Consider the following 10000-nt stretch of genomic DNA (forward strand, 5'->3'; position numbering starts at 1 on the left):
ATCTCAACAAGAATCTCTCGCAGGTATTGGAAGACGATCCCTGCACTTCTCTTCTGTGAGAAATACAATGTACACGCGTACAAGTTGGTGGTTTTAGTTTTACAGACGTTTAGAAGCTGACACATGTAAGACTCCGTTTAGTAAATTCATCAGAGGAAAAGTCATACTGTTCTAAGTTTTGATAAAACACTTTTTTTTCACAATGACAGTATAACTCTACTTGTAACATTAATAGTTTTAATATTTTCCACACAAAATTAAAATGCACCCAAATTTCAACTTGAGGTACCGGACTTGGTTTAAGAGAGTATAATATCTAATCAAAGCAAACGACTAAATCTACATCCCGTTTGCTTGCGTCTAACTGACCGAAGTAGGCCAACCGGGAAATGGGTTCTTTCCACGGTAGATAGGAAGAGGACTTTGTAGGGCGGCCCGACAGAGCTCAGCAGACGACAATCTCAGCCACACTGGCCACTGCCGCCAGGACAGCGTTAAGCGTTGCCATGGTTACTCACTAATCCACGAGCCAACTTATGAAGTCCATGGTGATCTTTGTCAGGCTTTCTTACGAAAACCTTTCCCGGTGAGCTGTGTTGCACCGCCGGGTCACTGGGTCATGTTTATTCATGTTGACCTTTTGGAGTTGGCCGTCCTAACACCCAGTCTACGAGGCTGATTGATACGTTGTTCGAAAAGATACTGAAAGCTTGTTTGGTGTGATGAATTTCTTTTTTTTTTAGTTTTTATTTCAGTATCATTTCATTATCCCCACTCTCTCTCTCTCTCTCTCTCTCTCTCTCTCTCTCTCTCTCTCTCTCTCTCTTTCTCTCTCTCTCTCTCTCTCTCTCTCTCTTTCTCTATCTCTATCTCTCTCTCCTCTGCCCGATCAGTAAACCCACTGAAAACTCAATTTAAAAAGCTTACTCATGTTAACGTAACCGTTTCTCTGACTAATCGTATACGTCATTGTTTTTGCTGCCTGTACATTAACCGAAGTAGTTATTGCTGTTTTACTTCCTTGTTCCTTAACGCCATGGGCCTTCATTTGGACTTTAACACAGTAAACTAGTGGACTTAAAAGTAAGTTAGGCCGTAACGACATTCTGTAGAAGAGGCAACGTGGCCTGTCGAGGACACGAGACCCAGTGAGCGAGGTTTGTTTCGTCGCTAGAACTTGGCCCCAGCACCAAGAAGACACACCCCGGGGTTCTCCTCCCCTAATGTTCCCATGGTCATCGGCAGGATTGAGAGGGGGGAGGGGTGCTGTCTAGGCTCTTGGTCACACAAGCTTTTAATTCCTGTACACCTTTGTACCTGCCCTCCCCCTTGCTACGCGCCCCTCCCATACCTGTCTTCTCACCTTGCTGATCAAAGACTGGCCTGGTGGTGTCCCTTTGGTCATCAGCGTCCCTCATTTGGTTCCCCCTCCCCTTCCTGCTCAATCCCCATCCCTCCCCCTCCCCACGGCTTGACGACTAAGACATGGTCATGTTCGGACACCTTCTTTAAGGCGTGTGCAACGCTCGTTTGGTTCGGTTCCAACATCGTGTGCCAGTCTTCAAGGCGAAGGACAAACCGTGTTTTTACACCTTCTTGGGACCTCGGCAGCTGGTGTCCTCTTCCCCCTCCTACACTCACATACTGCTTCGTTTCTCTGCTTTTTTTGCTCCCAAAGAGAAAAAAACCCATTTTGGCATTTTACACGTTCAAAAAAAGACAAATTCAAGAACTGATGTTGCTATAGGCTCTTTCTCCCCCGCAACTCTGCCCATTTCTCTGCCCTCAATCTCCCCTCTCTCCCTCCCTTTCTCTTCCCCTGTCTCTCTGTCTCTCTATCTGTTTCTCTCTCTCTCTCTCTCTCTCTCTCTCTATCTCTCTCTGTCTCTATCTCTCTCCTCTCTCTCTCGCTCTCGCTCTCTCTCTCTCTCTCTCTCTCTCGCTCTCTCTCTCTCTCTCTCTTTCTTCCCCCCTTCTTTCCTCAATCCATCCACGCATCCCCATTGCTACCCCTCCCCCTCTTTCCATTGCTCCCCTCCCCCTCTTTCCCCGCCTGGTAAAGAAAGAAAGTCGGCAGGATGAAGAAAAAGTCCTTCAACACCTTCCTTGCGGTTTGGGCATTTGCAGTGTGGCCAGAACTTCATAAAGCTTGCAAGATAAAGAGAGAGGAATCGTCAAACACCTCTCCTAAGTCCAGAGCAGCTTGGAGGACCCGGGTCTCCCTCAGCCTGCTTAACACCGCGAGGAGATAATCTGTAGCCCGCTCTCAGCCGTTTTAACCGGTGGGAGGTGTTTGACTGATCTTCCAGCAAAGCTTTCATTCCCTCTGTTGAACTGTGGGTGCTGAGTCCTGTGTAGGAGAGTTGGGAAGAAAAACGTGGCCTCCATAAAAAGGTGTGCTACATCCGTCAGAAACTACAAGCTATCTAATCTGCCTTTCGAAAGATCTCATTCACAAGATCCTGTCAGTTCTAACACCAAACATTTCAAAATCGTGACCAAAGTGACGAAAAGAACAGAGTTAAATTGTGAATTCAGATCACTACTTGTTGGTCTTCATCAAAGACACAAAGCCCCTTTCAGGTTTTCTTGGTGTCGTGTTTCCATAAATGGACTTGGTTTCAGGTAGATCTTTACAGATCATACGGACCTCCGACCTCAGAATGTTTTCACACACATAAAACCCGTCAGCATAGTAACGTTGATCTTCAATAGACGTGTAACTAGTTAGAGGACAACCCATGATCTAATGCTTGCCCAATCCCAAAGAAGGCTCTAGATGTTCTGCACTGTGTAGCGGCTGAGGGTTTGGAAAACAAGAAGACACGCATGCATCATCTCTCGTCTCTGACTATCTTGATCGTATCTCGATACTTTGTCAGACAAAACGAATGCTGGCGTGTTGAAGAAGACAACCACAGCGGGCTTGTTCGAGTCAAAGTATCACACCATACCCTCCGCGTATTACCAATACCTGTCCCAATATAGGCCAATGGTCTAAGAGGACGTTAAAACCCTAATAGTCGAGGCACCTTAACGTTTTGTTCAACCCTCGTCTAAGCCTAAGCAACAACATGGCGCGGTGGTGACTGAGGGACGGTCGGTCCGACACACGCCTTGCTGACAAGAACCCTATCACAACCTCCCGCAACCCCCGAACACATTTGGCTACAGTTGTATCAGCTACAACAACCACGCCCCCCCCCCTCCACCCCCTCTCCTGTAATCCTCTCTACAGCTGTTTTCTTTGCTTTTTATCGTATCTGGGTACTTAAAAGGAGGAGTTGTTAACTGTAGGCGGAAAATAGAGTTGTAACACATTACAGAATGGTATTCACGTGAGATAAACTGAAATGTAAACTGGAACAAAATCGAATCAATGTTACACAAATAACGACATTTGTTTAAAAGGCGTGTTTTCTTTGTTTTGATGCCAGTAGAAATGAAGAAGAAAAAGTTTTTGTTTTTTTTATCAACCACTCTTTGATATTTCCCTTATGTCAAACCGGAAGGACGTTCGAATTTACCGGAAAATAGGTCTTAATTGTTGATTACTGTGGTCTTTTAATAAAAGTCACATGGGGGCACAGTCGATGAGGGAGGGGGAACTGAAGACGAACCGGCAGCAAAACATGAGTGAGAAAGACGTTTGACCCGAGGTCAGCAGAGACGGGTCAACTCAAACCGAGGCTGCGATAAATGGAAGATGGAAGACGAGAACACACAATGCAGAACTGACGCTCTGAGGAACATCGTCTCCACATCTATGTGAAACATAGAGAATACTGCATGGCTTGCTGTGTCGTACCAGATTTACACGAGTTGTTTTTTTTTTAAATATTGAACTGCGAGCAAAAGCGAGCTGTTCACTATTTGAAAAAGCAATGAGTGTAAATCTGGTACGAAACAGCAAGCCATGTAGTATTCTGTTTATCCTACATACTGTACTTACGTGTATTTTACTGAAAATGTCCTGCTAAATTGAAGACGCTTGTTTTGGAACCTCGATCGCTTCTAAAGCCTCGTGCAATCTATTACGTCAAAGCAAAGAAATGTCACTCTGAAAGTGTGGCGTGACGTGTTAGTTCTAAAAATTCATCGAGGGTAATTAGCGAGCGCAATTGTTTTTTTCTATAACGACGCGAGCTTCAGCGCATTTTTCATGATCCGCTAACTTCGACCATTATTTTTGATAATCACTGAGACTCGGCATGTAACCTCTACATATCGTCTTGTAATTGTGAGACAGGCCTAAAGGCACATTTATGTTTTGGAAATACGGATATAAAAGTATTTGTTGTTCTACTTGAACTTGTATTTGTACTTTTTCTTGTTTTTGTGTTTGTATTTGTTCTTGTACTTGTTGAAATACGCACCCGCTGTGACGCACGTGCATGTGATGTTCACTCCGTGGTTCCCACCCCCTGTAGAATGCACAATTTGAACACTGGTCAGCTTCTGCACTCTTGAAGCTTTTTCTCGGACCTTCGTTGTTCCTCACTGACCGGTATGAGGCTTCTGTCCACGTGCATACTTCCTTGACCTTCGCCTTCCAGTGTTTTTGTTTTGTATTTGTTTTTTGTTTTCTTCTTCTTAGTCTTCCATTGTTAATTTGTCACGTTAAACACCAAATAAAGAAAGAAAGTTAATTTGTCACCCTGTGTGGGGCTGTCACCAGTCAAACGCAGGTTTGGTCAGTGTCTCCGACGGAGAGGGACCATTGAGACCCTTACCCCTGGCTCTGTTAGTACGTTTTGTTGGATATTCAATAGACACACGCTGATTTGGCCAGAGATTTTAGCCTTCCATGGCCATTACATTCCCCCAATGTGTTGTTCTGAGATTTGAATAGACTGCGATTTCCGCTGTCCAAATGGTATAGTTCGTTGTAACGGACAGCAAAGGCGGCCGTTCGAGCGTGGAGTAAAAAGTAGCGGTCAGCTGATTGTAACCCGTCGTGCGTAAGCAAAACAGTACTATTAAGTTCTTATGGTATGGTACTTGGCATTACAATGCAGTACTTGGGGTTTGGAACCTTGCTGATTTGTTGTTGTCGCTGTTTCTGGGGCTGCTGGTAACAGCATCCAGGTGCCGCTGTGATGGCTGGATGGCTGGTTGGTTGGTTGGCTGGATGGCTGGTTGGCTGGATGGCTGGATGGCTGGTTGGCTGGTTGGCTGGATGGCTGGTTGGCTGGTTGGTAATTGGTTTTTGTTTGTATCGTCCCTACAACCATCCTGACCTCAGGTCAAAATGAGTTCGGCTCATTCTCTCCCTGACAGGATGCCTTGAGTTTCCTTGTCTGGCAAGGAAACCGATTTTTTTTTAAACATATTTAGAGCTTTTTGTAATGTATTATTGATATAAGCAGATTCGTGATCGTCGATAATGATTTTTCATGGTGCTTTGTAATTTTTAAATTACAAAGGAATTGATATGTAAGACAAGTTTCAAGCGAGCTATTTTTCGCGGATGTATTTACTGTGCAAACAACTTTAAATATGGCAAAAGTGTCACGTGATAATCAACCGTTTGGTTTCGGCGCTCACTGGAGCAGACGATTTTTTCTGTAACCAGTTGACAATGATGAAACCATATATTACGGTCTCCTTCCGGCAGCAGTCCCAAAATTTCGACTTGTTTTGACCTTAGAACGATGTCTTTATCATAACTGTGAAGAACAGAACGGAGATCACTGTCGAAGTCGGCCAATCTGCAATCATTTTTGTCTCGCAAACACTGATCTCAAATTTAGATCAGTGCTCGCGAAAAACATACGGGAGATAACTCTGTATTTTTGTTTTGATAGATTCGCGTAGGACTGTAGCGTCCGGTCAGAGAGACGTCGACAACTGGCAATAGCCGTGGAGCGAGGATGATCAGAATGCACTACAACCTGTATGCCTATCCCGTACAGATTCAATTTAGTTTCTTTTTATCAGTTTTCGTGACAGTCTCCATGCTTAAAACTAGTGTCGTTTTGGTCTACTACATAAACAAAACGTAGAAAGTTCTAAAAAGCTCATTTTTTTACAGTTCTCACTTTAAACCTTGTTAAAAATCTTGTTATTTTGTTTTTCTTTAAAAAGTTAAGACATTTGATCCACTTTATTGGTGAGACTGAGATGTGGTTGCAGTCATTCCACAATACAGGCTATGAACTTTGGCCAATAAAGAGAGGAAAAGTCGGTAATGTCCCGATAGTGTCCAGATAGACAGCAAGGACGCAAAACACACTTCGTTCACCCGTTCGCTCGGTCATTATTCCCGCGCGCGCATGAAAGCTTATTTGTCAGAAAAAAAAGACCTGAAAGAGAAGGAAACAAAAGGTGACAACCAAATCCCTTTCAAGGCTGACGAGAAAAAAAAACGTAGCTGGCACGCGGCGGCTGTATCGAGTGGACAGCCCGTCAAATGACCCATGGCTTCCGTCGTCAGGTCAAACAAAGGATGTCAAATTACTGATGACCTTTGTTCGTCACGTGAGACAAAGGCTGTCGAATTAGCCGATGACTCGTGTTGGTCAAGGCGAACACGCTGTATGGACGCTGTCAGACCAGGCGATGACCGGGCCGGTGTGACGTTTTCATCTTTCGCTGTGTTGATATTTCGCTTCTCGGCCTCGTTGATCTAGTATAAACTCTACACTGAACAAAAAAACACCCTTCGATAATACTGATGAGCGACCTTGTGTACCTTACATTCATGGGGCCAAATTTGTCCAACCAATTTGTTTTATTTAACTTAGAAATTAGATTCATCCTAAAATGTTTCCTTCTTACTCAAGGGACGTAACCACTCAGTACACGTTTTCGAAGAATTCGATTTTGGGGTTGAAATCTATTAAATTTTACCACCAATTTTCTTCACATGCAAGAAACTGACATGCTTTTCGTCCTTAAATAATTTCACTTCTTAATTTTACCAGGAAACAACATTTCAGTCTTGAGTATATGTCGAGGGGGAAATATGTACACAGGCGAAAGATGAAATCGTGACACCGGTCAGAGTGGACATCAACAAACAGCTTACTGACCACCCAACCAGCTTACTGACCACCCAACCGGTTTGTGGGGGTCCGAGGCTGTAGTGATGTCAAAATACTGACAGGCCTTTGTGGTGGAGCTTTGCACGGACGTTTTGGCGAGTGTATACATGTGCACGTGGGGGTGTTATCCGCGGTAGCTTGGTCACTTGGCTGGGACCACAGACGCACTCCACTTAGACAAATAAATATATGACCCGTCATTAAAAAAACAAACTAGGCAGATGCGTTTGAGGGTAGATGTTTGTGATGAGGCCGTTTATTGTAAAACCAACGATATGACTGAAAAAAGACCATTCATTCCCCATTCCAATACATGAGGTAGTGTCTATACAGTGGGACCTTCAACACAGGCACCCCCCACCCCCCACCCCCCACCCCACCCCCCCCCCCCTTGCCTCAAACCAATAGTAGTATTGATGGATGAATCGTTGTCCCGCCACACGACGTCCTCAAAACACAATGTCCATGCAATTCATTAGACTGTCAGACAGTGCTGTTGCAGGTCTTGTTGTTGTTGTTGGTGGTTGTGGTGTTGTTGTTCTTGTTCTTGTTCTTGTTGTTCTTGTTGTTCTTGTTTAACCGAACCTAACGAAAAGCGGTGGGCGAAGTGTGCTGGTATCAAAGGGCATGGCGAAAACAAGCTGCAGAAAGGTCAAGTTATGGACATTTTTGGGGGAAGAATCCTGTTTTCCGAACTGCACATAAAAGAGGCAGCTTGCTATCTCTCAGTTTTTTGTAGTGACTTTCCATCGGCCTCACGAATGCCTTTTATTCGCTGTATGTGGCGAGGACGCGACGATTCTGGTTGTCAGTTCTCACAGCTGGCATTGTTGTCGGGTAGTTGTTGCGTTCCATCTTGTTGCGACGGTTGGCGAGTTGTGACGTCACTGCTCTTGTTCTCAGTCCGCCGATCAGTTACTGTGTGTCACGGGAGTCTGGTTTGACCTGTTGCCTTGCACGTTTTGTCGTTAGACTTTTGTTGTACCCATCACCCTTCACCTTATTTCTACAGAAGACCAGAAGTGTTAACCTTCTTTGTCCGCTTATTAGAAAAGGCTTCTCGTAAACACGAATGTGACGGGTGCAGTGGCTTGGCGGTAAGACGTCGGCCTCCTAATCGGAAGGTCGTGAGTTCGAATCCTTGTCGCTGCCGCCTGGTGGCTTAAGAGTGGAGCTTTTTCCGATCTCCCAGGTCAACTTATGTGCAGACCTGCTAGTGACTTAACCCCCTTCGTGTGTACACGCAAGCACAAGACCAAGTGCGCACGGAAAAGATCCTGTAATCCATGTCAGAGTTCGGTGGGTTATAGAAACACGAAAATACCCAGCACGTAAAATTCCACTCGTGCAAAAACACGAGTGTACGTGGGAGTTTCAGCCCACGAACGCAGAAGAAGAAGATGAAGAAGTAAACACGAATGCCACTGATAAATTGTACGTAGACTTACAGATATTGGCACTATATTCGCTCTGTGCTGTCACCACCACGAGACAAATAAAAACAAGTCGCGTAAGGCGAAAATACAATATTTAGTCAAGTAGCTGTCGAACTCACAGAATGAAACTGAACGCAACGCAACGCAGCAAGACCGTATACTCGTAGCATCGTCACTCCACCGCCCGTGGCAAAGGCAGTGCCCGTGGAATTGACAAGAAGAGCGGGGTATTCGTTGCGCTGAGAAGGATAGCACGCTTTTCTGTACCTCTCTTCGTTTTAACTTTCTGAGCGTGTTTTTAATCCATATCTATATATTTTTGGAATCAGGAACCGACAAGGAATAAGACGAAAGTGTTTTTAAATTGATTTCGAAAAAAAAATTTGATAATAATTTTTATATATTTAATTTTCAGAGCTTGTTTTTAATCCGAATATAACATATTTATATGTTTTTGGAATCAGCAAATGATGGAAAATAAGATAAACGTAAATTTGGATCGTTTTATAAATTTTTATTTATTTTTTTACAATTTTCAGATTTTTAATGACCAAAGTCATTAATTAATTTTTAAGCCACCAAGCTGAAATGCAATACCGAACCCCGGGCTTTGTCGAAGATTACTTGACCAAAATTTCAACCAATTTGGTTAAAAAATGAGGGCGTGACAGTGCCGCCTCAACTTTCACGAAAAGCCGGATATGACGTCATCAAAGACATTTATCAAAAAAATGAAAAAAACGTTCGGGGATTTCATACCCAGGAACTCTCATGTCAAATTTCATAAAGATCGGTCCAGTAGTTTAGTCTGAATTGTTCTACACACACACACACACACACACACACACACACACACGCACAGACAGACAGACAGACAGACACACATACACCACGACCCTCGTCTCGATTCCCCCTCGATGTTAAAATATTTAGTCAAAACTTGACTAAATATAAAAAGATGATTGCACGTGCAAACTTAAAACCATGAAGGACATGCTTTGTGTAATACGATACAAGCACAACCACGCCACGTTTGGGTGAGAAGTCAACAACTAAGATTCTCAGTAAGAGCCACTTTGTCACAATGAGGATTTATTGTAGCATTTAGCCATTAGTAAATTTTAGTTCAAAGTATACAGCGCTTTAACGTTTGATCTTATGTCTGCTCAGTATTAAACCAAGTGCCATAATCTACCCTCTAGATAAAATAAAAACGACGAGAAATCCAAGATATCTGCTTCGACAGCAGTTGAAGTGCCCTTGAACAAAACAGGGTACAAAGTTTCAAATAGCGTAACTCTTATCATACTGCGTTTCATACATTTCACCTGTGCGTTTTCTAACAGCAATGAAAGAGTGTGGATATAAACTGTAGCAATACATTGACAGGCAAGTGCTGGGATAGGCACAGTTCTCATCCAATCAGACACAATTCTCTCTTAACCCCAGTGAACCGTACCTGTATCAGTTGCCAGGTAATCTCTCACCTGTAATCTGGACAACACTTGACTCTCACCT

This window comes from Littorina saxatilis, linkage group LG9 (genome assembly GCF_037325665.1).
Source record: "Littorina saxatilis isolate snail1 linkage group LG9, US_GU_Lsax_2.0, whole genome shotgun sequence".
Lineage (NCBI taxonomy): Eukaryota > Metazoa > Mollusca > Gastropoda > Littorinimorpha > Littorinidae > Littorina > Littorina saxatilis.